Here is a 13,876-nt window from a genome sequence, read left to right as displayed (position 1 = left end):
AATCATCACGTACCTCCTGGATGACTCATCTAGTTCTAGCTGGAGGAAGGCATGGCTCATATCTAGCTTGGTGAAGATTTGACCCCCTGCTAGTTTGACATATAGACTTTCTATGCATGGCATGGGGCGCAAATCTAAACAGGAGGCATAAGTACCATTAGTTTACAGTCCCTGCAAAGGCAGACTGACTTGTCGCACTTGAGGACAGGAACTAGTAGTGTAGCCCCTCTACGGACTGCACTGGTCGTATTATCCCGAGGCTCTCTAACCACTTGTTTGGTCTCTAATTTGGTAAGTAATGGGACTGGTCATGTCCTGAAATACTTTGGTAGGGCATCAGGGTCCACATAATTCTTTGCCCTTGCTCCATTTACTCTATCAAAGCCTTCTTGGAATATCTCAGAGTATTTGCCAATGACCTCATGAAGTGCACCAGTTCCTGGTTTTATAATGTGTCGCCAGCCCACACCGATCCTCTGGAGCCAGTCTCCGCCCAAGAGGCTGAGTCCTGCTCCTCATACAAATCTGAACAGGTGTCAGGCCGTCTGCTGCCCAGAGGTAACCGGGGTCATAGTGATCCCCATGATCTTCAAAGGTTCCCCTCTATACGTGGCTAACCAGGTCCTGGTGTCTCACAGGGCTAGGGACAAGATGCCGATCCGGAGATGCCGGAAGATTTGTACCCTGATGACAGAGACAGCAGCTCCCATGTCCGTCTCCATTTCCAGGGAATAGCCATTGACCGAGTATTACCTTTATTGCGGCAATCTTTTTTTTTTTTTTTTTTTATAAATTTAGATTAGCCAATTATTTTTTCCAATTAAGGGGCAATTTAGCTCGGCCAATCCACCTACTCTGCACATTTTTGGGTTGTGGGGGCGAAACCCACGCAGACACGGGGAGAACGTGCAAACTCCACACGGACAGTGACCCAGAGCCGGGATCGAACCTGGGACCTCAGCGCCGTGAGGCGGTTATGCTAACCACTAGGCCACCGTGCTGCCCTATTGCGGCAATCTTAGGGGTGATGGTGCAGTTTAGCTGCATCACTTCCTCCTCTACGGACTGATGTATTTGCAAGGCCCAGGCCTGAGGAGGCTTCGGCTTCTGCATGGCCAATCCACCTGCCCTGCACATCTTTGAGTTGTGGGGGTGAGACCCCCGCAGACACGGGGAGAATGGCCAAACTCCACACGGACAGTGACCCGGGGCCGGGATCGAACCTGGATCCTCGGCGCCGTGAGGCAGCAGGGCTAACCACTGCACCACCATGCTGCCCAAGTCGGGAATTGTTAAGAAGTCTGAATTAGATGAGGTATTTTAGAGGGTTGAAAGGTTGTTGGAGGTTGCAGAGATAAGGAGGGCATGGTGAAATTTGAAAACAAGAATTTGAATTTTAAAATTGAACCGTTGCCAGTCGAAGCGCCAGTGGAGGTCAACTGGCAGGATGGGGTGATAGACGAACAGGACAAGTTAGGACATAAGGCAGCAAGGTTCGGATGATGGGTGGCACGGTAGCACAGTGGTTAGCACTGTTGCTTCACAGTGCCAGGGACCCGGGTTCAATTCCCAGCTTGGGCCACTGTCTGTGCTGCACGTTCTCCCCGTGTCTGCGTGGGTTTCCTCCAGGTGCTCCGGTTTCCTCCAACAAGTCCCAAAAGACGTGCTTGTTCGGTGAATTGGACATTCTGAATTCTCCCTCTGTGTACCTGAACAGGCGCCGGAGTGTGGCGGCTGGGGGCTTTTCACAGTAACTTCATTGCAGTGTTAATGTAAGCCTACTTGTGACACTAATAAAGATTATTAATATTCTGTCACGTTCACCGTGGATAGGATGTGCGAAGCTAACCAAGATTATGTCAAAATAGTCTGGAGATAACAAAAGTGTGAGTGAGGATTTCAGCAGCAGATGGATCGAGGCAGCGGCAAGAGTTGGATGAGGTTACAGAGGTGAAAATGGGCGATGGTCACGATGACATGGATACATGGACGGAACTCAGCTTTGGGTCAAATGTGATACCACAAGGCTGAGAATGGTGGGGGTCAGCTTCAGACAGTTGACAGGGAGAGGAATGAAGTCAATGACTAGGTAATGGAGTCTTGTGAAGCATAACGAGTAGAGACTTAATTTGAAGCATAATGATTGATCTGATTGATTGATTTTGTCACATGTACTGAGGTACAACAAAAAGTATTCTGCATAGAGCCCAGACAATTGTTCAATACATGAAAGAACACAGTACTTTCATAGGTACAATACATAGGTACATACATAGAAGATAGGAGCAGGAGGATGCCTTTTGGCCCTACGAGCCTGCGCCGCCATTTATCACAATGTACATGCACAATGTAAAGTGTACTATTCCATTTAAATGTCTGTCATAGGGACGATGTCGGCACTTTCAACGCCATTACTCTTTTAAAAAAATATTTTAATATGGTTTTCAACATTTTATACATGAAACAAAAGAACACAAAACAAAAAGAATAAAAGAAACCCCCCCCAAACTCCACCCCCTACAACCCACCCATGACTCGAAGAATAACGCCCCCCTCCCCTGAGCAGCCGAGGTAACCAACTCTTTTTTTAAATATAAATTTAGAGTACCCAATTAATTTTTCCCAATTAAGGGGCAATTTAGCGTGGCCAATCCACCTACCCTGCACATCTTTGGGTTGTGGGGGCGAGACCCACGCAGACACGGGGAGAATGTGCAAACTCCACACGGACAGTGACCTGGGACCAGGATCGAACCCGGGTCCTCGGCGCCGTGAGCAGGGCAAACCCACTGTGCCACTGTGCTGCCCCTGTAACCAACTCTTTAAAGTGAAGAATAAACAGACCCCGTCTCTTACGGAACCACCCCCCGATCGTGCCCCCCCCCCGCCCTTCAAGGTGAACTTCACATTCTCAAGATACAGGAACTCCAGCAGGTCCCCCAGCCACGTTGAGGCACAGGGCGAAGAGGCTGACCTCCACCCCACCAGGACCCACCTGCGAGCAATAAGGCAGCTCTGGCAAGTCCAAATATGGCCCCCAAGGGGTCGGGCTCCGAGTCCAAGTGCAGGATCGCCGACATGGTGCTGACGAAAGACAAGGCAATGACACATTTTCAAAGTCTGACAGAACCGCACTGTCATGCGCTTAGTAGAATTTGAATTACGCTCTTCGCAGGGCAGCACGGTGGCGCAGTGGGTTAGCACTGCGGCCTCACGGCGCCGAGGACCCGGGTTCGATCCCGGATCTGGGTCACTGTTCGTGTGGAGTTTGCACATTCTCCCCGTGCCTGCGTGGGTTTCTCCCCCACAACCCAAAAGATGTACAAGCTAGGTGGATTGGCCACGCTAAATTGACCCTTAATTGTAAAAAATTATTTGGGTACTCTAAAAAAAATTTTTTAAGTTATGCTCTTCGCTTCCATATATAGAATTTACAGTGCAGAAGGAGGCCATTCGGCCCATCGAGCCTGCACCGGCTCTTGGAAAGAGCACCCCACCCAAGGTCAACACCTCCACCCTATCCCCACAACACAGCAACCCCACCCAACACTAAGGGCAATTTTGGTCACTAAGGGCAATTTATCATGGCCAATCCACCTAACCCGCACATCTTTGGACTGTGGGAGGAAACCGGAGCACCCGGAGGGAAACCCGCGCACACACGGGGAGGATGTGCAGACTCCGCACAGACAGTGACCCAAGCCGGAATTGAACCGGGGTGCCCTGGAGCTGTGAAGCGATTGTGCTATCCACAGTGCTACCGATATTGGATTTTTTTTTAAGGTGTCAAGAATTCACTAACTGAACGCTGCTGATGCCACCTCCCTTCCCTCCTTGTTTGGATGACGTGTTTCGAGAGATCTCATGTCCAGCCTATTGCGCCTCTTACCAAAATATGTGTTGCCGTGGAAACGGGTCTGACAGTGCTTGAGCGGGCCAGTCAAAATTCAAATGCGATTTGTGGCTGCAGCCGCAGGGGTTCCGCTCTGCTCCTGCGCAGCATCATTTACTCCAATCAATCATTTCTTTGAATATATTTTGTTTAAGTGTGCGGTTGCTCTTCGCCACTGGACTGCCAACAATGCCACATTCATTTAAATGGCTCTCCTCGGCGTTGGATGGGATTTCACTTTAAAATTTCTCAGCCTGAAAAGCAGAGAGTGGTGTTACCTGTTACCATAGCGACAAGTAAAAAGCTGGTGGCCAAAATACCCACGTGATTTTTGCAATAAAGGTGCTTTTTTGGCAGCATTTTAACCAATCGCAATAGCTTTGCCAGCTCAACAGTAACATCAGTGTGATTCCACTGAAACGCAGGAAGTGTCCTGATGTACCATCAATTGGACGCGAGACAAGATGAAGATCCAAACTGTGGCTTTAATCAGCTAGTTGTTAGCCCGGTGGTCGACTACAGAGAAAGGCCGACCGCCGGGAAACCTGGGTACTTATACCCCGCCTCGGAGGCGGGGTCTACTTGCCTCTCGACCAATTGGTGAGCAGTCACATGACTAGTCCCAGCCAATCAGACGAGAGGCACATGACCAGCCAGAGCCAATGGGAAACCAATGCTCTGCACCAATGGCAGTGCTCCCACTCATATCACCACAGTCCCATTGGTGGTGAGCTGCATGAACTGACCTAATTTCATACTCTTGTTCTCAGTTTACGCAGCTAGTATCTGACAATTGTTGCCGGGTTCCTTGCTCAGACAACTGCGAGAGTTCTCCAGCAGCCCAGCCGGGCAAGACAAATCTCCAATTAGCAGGGGCAGAGCCGTGCCTACGTGTAGCTGGGCAGCAAGCATGAACCGGCCTACTAAACCACCAACATGGCGACCGAATGTTGTGTGCGCAATTCCGGCTAAATGTCGCTCCACCAGACCTGCTGGGTCGTGTCCAATTCCTGAAACGGGAGTTGGTCCCTCGGCATAAACAAAGGAGGGGGTCTCATGTCTTTCTGTAGCGCCGATTGCTAGACGTTGTATGGAATCCTGTCAACAACAACAACTTGTATTTCAATAGTGTAGTATAAGGGCCTGGCTCATACAGGCTCAATGGGGGTACGGCCCACGCAGTGATGTAAGGTGGCACATGACCCACACCTAGGGTCCATGTGTTGGAGGGTAGAGTTGTGCCAGGCCCTGGACATGGAGTAAGTTCCTTGCCTGGATCCTTCACTGTATATATAGTTACGAGTAATTAATAAAGACTTGCGGTTAGCATACAGAAGACAACAAAGACTAAGAGACACTGTTCCATAACCGACACCCTCTCAACAAATAGAACATAGAACATTACAGCGCAGTACAGGCCCTTAGGCCCTCGATGTTATGCCGACCTGTGAAACCCCTCTAAAGCCCATCTACGCTATTCCTTTATCATCCATATGTCTATCCAATGACCATTTAAATGCCCTTAGTGTTGGCGAGTCCACTACTGTTGCAGGCAGGGCATTCCACGCCTTTACTACTCTCTGAGTAAAGAACCTACCTCTGACATCTGTCCTATATCTATCTCCCCGGGGAGAACGTGCAGACTCCACACAGACAGTGACCCAAACCTGGAATCGCACCTGGGACTCTGCCGCTGTGAAGCAACAGAGCTAACCACTGTGCCGCGGTGCCGCCCACAAGTCCCTCCCCTCCTTGCTCCCCCCTATCCTTGTAATCTCCTCTAAACCTCAGAGTTATCTGCACTCCTCTAATTCTGGCCTCTTGTTGTTACCAAATTATAACCGCGGCGTCATTGGCTTTGTTTCAAAAGGAGAGCCAGATATATCCCAGAAAGGTAAGGTGACTTCACCAGAGTGTTTACCTCCTCTTACCGCTGTTCATCATTCTAATTGTAACGTACCGTTGCTGAACCCTGTTTATACCGTTCATTTAGTTACAAACAACATTGATGCTATTTAAAGCATACTCTTTCTTTCCCCCAGACTTTATGCAACCATTTATAATTTATATGTATCTGTGTAGTCTCCTGTACTCTGTAGTGTCAGCTAACTGCCCTGGGGCAGAAACCCAGCGTAAACAAGCTTTCCAGTCTTACTGGGATATCCGGTTGAAATGCCTTTGATAAATTTTTCTTAAAAGCTTAATTACTATAATAAGCACTAAATGACGTCTTAGTTTCATTCTGCGATTCTTGGCCAGTTTGTCCAGGGAATACTGGGTGGTTTGTATGGATTTAGTACTGCGACTCTTGCAGCTAATAAACCCTCCAGGTTTTGCCATTGGTGAGTGAGCAAAATCAATCCTGCAAACATGGAAGCCGGAGACACACTGAGTGGGATGTGCAATCCTTCCGATTACTTCCGGCTGGAAGGGAACTCCATGCTGGCGTGCGCCGGTAGTTTCCCAACTGGTCAGCTTGTGACGCCAAACAGCCCTACCGACTGATTTGATGCACAATCGACAAACTTGCCAGCCCATTCAACGTACTCGCTCGTCACTCACCTAAGAATGTTTTTTTCTGCGCTAACATTCATTTCAAGGGCCAGGCACCCATCTTTCAAATCGATTCACACTGACCTCTGCCATTGCAACTTCCTTGGACGTACTGTGGCGGGGTTGTGACGAGCTGCTGGATTTGGCAGGAAGTGTTAAGCCAGTCTGTTTGCAACCTTGGTGTCCCATTCGATCTCCTGGTTGACCTTCCATCCCTATTTTCGCACCATCACCAGGATCGCCCATTTACACCTCTGTAACATCGACCAACTTTCCCCCTGTCTATGCTCATCTACTGTTAAAACCCTCACTTGTGCCTTCGTTATTGTTGTGTCATTCACCCTGGGGTAACACGGACTGCAACAGGATGCAGATGAACTGTAAAGCATACACCAAACGTAGGCGTTGGTTCAATACGATTTATTGAACTTCTGTAACAATGCACACAGCTGGCTGTGGGTTGACACTCTACCCCTCTAAGTGTACTAACTCTGACTAACTAGACAAGACTTGCTCTGATCCACGTGTAGAAGGTGTTGATTGATATATACACCCTGACTGTCACTACAGTTGTCACCAGTGGAAAGAGGCGGAGTGCTGATGCCTCGTGTGTTTTATAGGTGGAAGCCCCCCTCTTGTATTAGGTCTGGTGATCGGTTGTGTTCTGACCTGTATGTTGATTGGCTCACCTGGGTGTCTGTCACTGCCTGCTTTTACCTCATGATGTGCATGGGTGCATATTATGACAATGTGGTAATATGACTAGGGGTATTATGGTACCTGAGAGTGTGAGCTGCTATTGGTGTAGAAGGCTCGCTGCACATTGGCCCATGTGTTGTCTTCTCATTGGTCGGGAGGAAGGTAGCTCCGCCTACGAGGCTGAGTATAAGAACCCGTGTTTTCCCAGCAGCCAGGTCATTTCTGTACTCCTGCTGCTGGGCACACTTCTGGTAGATTAAAGCATTCGATTCGGACTACTCCTTTCGTTTCTGTGTTCACTGATCACGCATCAGACAGTTATCTCCGGATTTGACCAATCCAATGCCTGCATGGCCAGTCTCCCAATTCCTACTCTCCATAAACGTTTTTTTAAAATATTTTTTATTCTCCTCCTTTTTCACAATTTTTCTCCTGAATTTACACCCAACAACAATCAATAACCAACAACAAATATCTCAAACCCCATAACAGTAAAGTCTCCATAAACTTGAGGCCATCCAAAGCCTTGCTGCCCATATCTTAACTCACAACATGTCTCGGTCCCCTATCATCCCTGTGCTCGTTGACCTGCATTAGCTCCTGACCAAACAATGTCTTGATTTTAACATTCTCGGCCTTCTTTTCAAATCCCTCCATGGACTTCTCACTGCCCCGTCCTTGTGGATATAATCTCCTCCAATCCCACAAGACTCTGAGGTATCTGCACTCCCCTAATTCTGATCTTAGTCACTCCACCAATGTAACCATGCCTTCAGTTGCCGAGGGAGATATTTCCTCATCAAACCTCCCCACCTCTCGGCATCGCTTTCCTCCTGTCTGACAATCCTTAAATCCTACTTGTTTGACCGAGCATTTGGTCACCTGACCGAATGAGTCACCCAGACGCGAAGCGTGAGCAGCTTTCTCTCTCCACATATACTGTCACGCCTGCTGAGGTTGTCCGTCATTTTCCTGGTTTTTCGGTGCGATTCTCCCAAGCAAATGACCGAGGGCACGAGCCCATGTCCACGCTGCGCCGGAAAATCAGGACACTGCGGAGCAGCGTGGCCGATGAAAGCTGAGAGACCCCACTCCCGGGATCTACCCGCTTTCAAGGCCCCGCGAGATCCAACTCGATCTCGCGAGACGTCCCGATGTAAATTCCACCCATTGTGGGCGGGATCACTTTTTGGCAAATCTGCCAAGGTGCCCAGGTGGCATTGCCAGCTGGCACGGGCAGTGCCAGGTTGGCACCTTTTGCGCGTGTGTGTAATTAGGCTGGGGGTGCTCTGTGTGAGGGGTTGGGGACCCTCCCATAGTGTGTTCGGGGACCCTTGCACACCCTGCTGTGGGGTCACTGCAGGCCCCCCCCCCATCTTTAGGCCCTCCGCCTTTTAGTCTCTCCCCCCCCTTTCAGGTACCCCTCTTTAAGAGCCCCCTTCATACCCCCCCCACCCTGCAAACTCCCCTTCACCCCCCTCTTTCATGGACATGGGCCCCCTCAAGCCTTGACCCTTGGCATGCCAACCTGGTATCCTGACAGTTTGGCACTGCCATGGTACCAGGTTGGCCCGCCAGGGGGAGTGCCAAAGCACTATCTTGAGATTATTCATGACCTTCGCAACCTTGCTCTTTCCTGAGGTGTGGTGACCCTCAGGTTAAACCCCCACCAGTCAGCTCTCCCCCTCAAAGGGGAAAGCAGCTTCTGGTCATCTGGGACTATGGCGACATTTATGTTTTACATTGGGGGTCTCGTGTGCCTGTTTGGTGGATGTACAAGGTCCCATGAGAATATTTTGAAGAAAAGCAGAGGAGTTCCCCCCCGGGTGTCCTGGTCAATATTTATACCTCAATCAACACAAAATACACATTACCTGGTCATTTAAGCCACCACAGTCCCAGATGACCATTGGCTGCTTTCCCCTTTGAGGGAGAGAGCTGACTGGTGGTGGTTTAACCTGAGGGTCACCACACCTCAGGCGAGGGGCAAGGTTGAGAAGGCGGAGCCTTGATGCATAACCTCAGCCGGAACGGGAATTGAACCCACGCTGTTGGCCTCGCTCTGCATCATAAACCAGCTGTCCATCCAACTGACCTAAACTGGTCCACCTGGTCATTACCACATTGCTGTTTATCGGAGGTTGAGGGGGGGGGGGCAGTGCCAAGGTTCCCACTTATCAGGGGGAGGCCCAAGGGGCCACCCTGCCCTATCCCTGACCACCCAGAGGCCTCCGATGGCCTGGGAGACTCCCCCAGGTGCCCTTCCGCCTGGTCCACGTTTGAGGCGCCTGGCTGGGATTCCCGGGGGAGGCCGTTAGATGCTGGAAGGCCGGTAGATCCGCGTGAGTCGGCCTTAGTAGGTCAAAGATCTACTTAAGCTAGCGGAGCTTGGTACGCCCATTGTGGGCGAGATTCTGATCTCAATGGCTTGCGAAATCTGGGGAGGCACAGTAGGCTTCACCCGGCATCTACCAGTCACGTCGCGCTTCCGATCGAGCACTGTTTTCAAGAAACTGCTAGATACAGCTCTTGCAATGTGGCACGGTGGCGCAGTGGGTAGCACTGCTGCCTCACGGCATGAAGGACCCAGGTTCGATCCTGGCTCGGGTCACTGTCAGGGTCTACCCGTGTCTGCAGGGGTCTCACCCCCACAACCCAAAGATGTGCAGGCCAGGTGGATTGGCCATGCTAAATTGCCCCTTAATTGGAAAAAAAGAATTGGATACTCTGAATTTATAAAAAAAAACACATGGAGCGAAAGAGCAACTGATGCACCGATAACCATTGCACGATATTCCAAATTCCCTTTACCGCTACATTTCCCAAATGCATAGCCAGTAGTTGATGGCAGCAGTGAAGCCGTCAGGAAGAAGGTTCTTTCTCCTCCTCCTTGTCACCGCTGTTGTGCATTTTGCCACTTGCCCACCTTCACTCCAGGATGTGCGTAAGGCCATTAATCACCTCCAGATGTATTGTTCTTTGATGGGGCTGATGCGGAATCTCAATCGTGCCGTGTGAACCAAGAACAGTCAACTTTGTTTTTAAAACAAAGTTATTTCTTACTAACACTATGCTAATGAATAACTGAAATGTCTAAGGTGAATACAACTAGAAATAAATGTCTAACACTAACTTACACTAAGATACAACAGAGCGGTTCAAATCTGTGACTGCTATCAACTCCTTAAAAACACTTTCTGAAGGAACACATGGTGCATCCGGGACTCCATACTCGCCCCACCTGCTGGTTGGATGCTAGAACCACAACAGTGAAACATGTAACTTATAATACACATGCAGATCATAGAATTTACAGTGATGGTGAACTACTCATATTATATACAGATAATAGTCTGCCTATTGTAGCCATCTTAGATGGTCACCTGCAAAGGACCATGGGAATTATGGCCAACCCAGGACTCAGACACACCCAGAGCTTGTGTGTGTATTTGCAACCCAGATAGCTTGGGGGGCAGCAGGGTAGCATGGTGGTTAGCATAAATGCTTCACAGCTCCAGGGTCCCAGGTTCGATTCCCGGCTGGGTCACTGTCTGTGCGGAGTCTGCACGTCCTCCCCGTGTGTGCGTGGGTTTCCTCCGGGTGCTCCGGTTTCCTCCCACAGTCCAAAGATGTGCGGGTTAGGTGGATTGGCCATGCTAAATTGCCCGTAGTGTCCTGTAAGGTTAGGGGGGGGTTGTTGGGTTACAGGTATAGGGTGGATATGTGGGTTTGAGTAGGGTGATCATTGCTCGGCACAACATTGAGGGCCGAAGGGCCTGTTCTGTGCTGTACTGTTCTATGTTCTATAGCTGGACGCGATCGAAACCCCCACTCATTTGCATTCTAATGGCTCATTTCCCCAGTTACTCAGGTAACCGATACAGATGCAGACGAACCGGCGCCACTCCCTTTGCTAAGAAAGCCAAACAGCCAAGGTCAATAACTGATCAGACATGCCCAGCCATCAAGGCACCTGCCCCTTTATTGGCCAGAATCGAAGGCAGTTATCGAAGCCTGTCGAACTATTGGGTCCAAAGCTAAGGACCCGCCCCAAAGAGCGCAAAATCCCAGAGGGATAAGAGACACAGCCATGTGCTCGGTCTCTCTTGGCCCCGGCCTACGCCTAAAACCAAGTGTAGCTTTACGACCAGAAGACAAGTTCAAGACCAACGATCGCTACCAGATGGTGAGCCCAGCAGAAACGAAGCCACTTCTTCTACCCAGACACGCAAGATCTGAACAAAGGCTTTGTTCATCTGCAAAGAGCCGGTTGCCCTGAAGTTAAGTATAGGTTATTGTAGTTCTTAGGTAGTTTAATTTGTAGTGTTATGTGTTGCATGTTGAAGTAATCCTTGTGTGTAAATAAACTATCTTTGAACTTGAACTGACTAACTGGTTGTGTGGTCCTTTGATCGGTATCCGGTAAAGCCTTGTGTTGATATCATTTGATACCTGGCGACTCTGAAAAGCAATATTATCATTAATAACTACCATATAGAATAGAATAGAATAGAACAGTACAGGCCCTTCATGTTGTGCCGAGCAATGATCACCCTACTCAAACCCACGTATCCACCCTATACCCGTAACCCAACAACCCCCCCCCCCCCCTTAACCTTACTTTTTAGGACACTACGGGCAATTTAGCATGGCCAATCCACCTAACCCGCACATCTTTGGACTGTGGGAGGAAACCGGAGCACCCGGAGGAAACCCACGCACACACGGGGAGGACGTGCAGACTCCGCACAGACAGTGACCCAGCCGGGAATCGAACTTGGGACCCTGGAGCTGTGAAGCATTTATGCTAACCACCATGCTACTGTGCTATCTAGTTAATTTTTATTTTAAAAAAATTTGGATTACCCAATTCTTTTTTCCAACTAAGGGGCAATTTAGCATGGCCAATCCACCTACTCTGCACATTTTTGGGTTGTGGGGGCGAAACCCACACAGACACGGGGAGAATGTGTAGACTCCACACGGACAGTGACCCAGAGCCAGGATCGAACCTGGGACCTCAGCGCCGTGAGGCAACTGTGCTAACCACTAGGCCACCATGCTGCCCACATATCTAGTTAATATGGCAACATTATTGGCGTCTCCGGTGCCGATTGGCAACACTATCATCACACCAGTCAGCTCTGCACCTCAAAGGGCAAAGCAGCCTGTGGCCCTCTGGGACTATGGCAACTTTACTTTACAATTATTATTGTTTCGGAATGCTCGCCGTGAAAAGCCTTACAGAGCAGTAGGCACATAAGCCCCAACATTTAGAAACCCATTCAAAAAACATCCTGAGGAATGCGTGCAACAACTACGCAGGCTATTCAGGATAGCTTGAATTTAACCTTGAAGCTAACTAAAGTTCCAACTATGTGTTGGTTTTTATCTGTCTTTCATACAATTTGAAAAACAAGTTTTCATTCTCCCACCCTGGATGACCTCTTAACTTTATTGGGTGTTTTCTGACCCTTAGAACATCAAATAGATTGCTGTCGACATACCAGGTTAAGGGTGGATGTTGGTGAATATCCTATAACATTATCGAAGGTTTCATCTATCAGCAGCTTTTGTTTTCTGCATTTGTTGCTTTTGAACTATGGCTTTTGTCCTGGATAGTCATTGTAATCAAGAAATATGATCTGTCAGTATGTAGGTCAAAGCAATTTTGTTTTGCTCATGTGGTTTTGTCACAATCGCTACGTTAGTTAGGCAAAAATTGTAATAAAAGCATGTCTGTATTCTTACAGTTGAGCCATTCTTCAAGCACTGCAAGACACTGTGTAAGATGATTGCGACTGAGCAAGTGAGACTGGACCAATAGATAAGAGCAGAATGTATTCCATTCGATACTCCCAAGAGGAAAGAGTGTTCATTTTGCCCTTCTGAAAAGTTTCCAGTTTCATCTTTCCACTATTTTGGGGCTACTCAAGTGTCTCATGTACGAACACACCATAGAAGAGCAGAAGTAGGCCATTCAGCCCCTCGAGCCTACTTCGTCATTCCATAAGATCATGGCTGATCTGTTTGTATTTCAAGTTCTACGTTCCCATCCAGAATCATCGCTTTTTGAATCATGGAATTTACAGTGCAGAAGGAGGCATCGATTCTGCACCGGCCCTTGGAAAGAGTACCCTACCTAAGCCCACACCTCCACCCGATCCCTGTAACCCTGTAACCACACCTAAGCTTTTAGGACACTAAGGGCAATTTTAGCATGGCCAAGCCACCTAACCTACACATCTGGATTGGACCCTACCCAAGCCCACACCCCCGCCCTATCTCCATAACCCAGTAAACCCACCCAACACTAAGGGCAATTTTGGACACTAAGGGCAATTTAGCATGGCCAATCCACCAAACCTGCACATCTTTGGACTTTGGGAGGAAACCGGAGCACCCGGAGGAAACCCACGCAGACACGGGGAGAATGTGCAGACTCCGCAGGCAGTGACCCAGCCGGGAATTGAACCTGGGACCCTGGAGCTGTGAAGCAACTGTGCCAACCACTGTGCTACCGTGCCGCCCTAACCCGATAACGTTTGATCCCTTTGCCCAACAGGAATCTATCTTTCTCTGCCTTAAAAAATATTCAATAACCCCCGCTTCTACCACTTCCTGAGGCAGAGTCGCATAGCCTGCTGAGAGAAAGGGGAAACAATCCCTAATTTTTAAACAGTAACCCCCCACCCGCCTAGTTCTCGACTCACCCACAAGTAGAAATATCCT

Source organism: Scyliorhinus canicula, chromosome 22 (assembly GCF_902713615.1).
Source record: "Scyliorhinus canicula chromosome 22, sScyCan1.1, whole genome shotgun sequence".
Lineage (NCBI taxonomy): Eukaryota > Metazoa > Chordata > Chondrichthyes > Carcharhiniformes > Scyliorhinidae > Scyliorhinus > Scyliorhinus canicula.
This window is presented reverse-complemented; position numbering follows the sequence as displayed.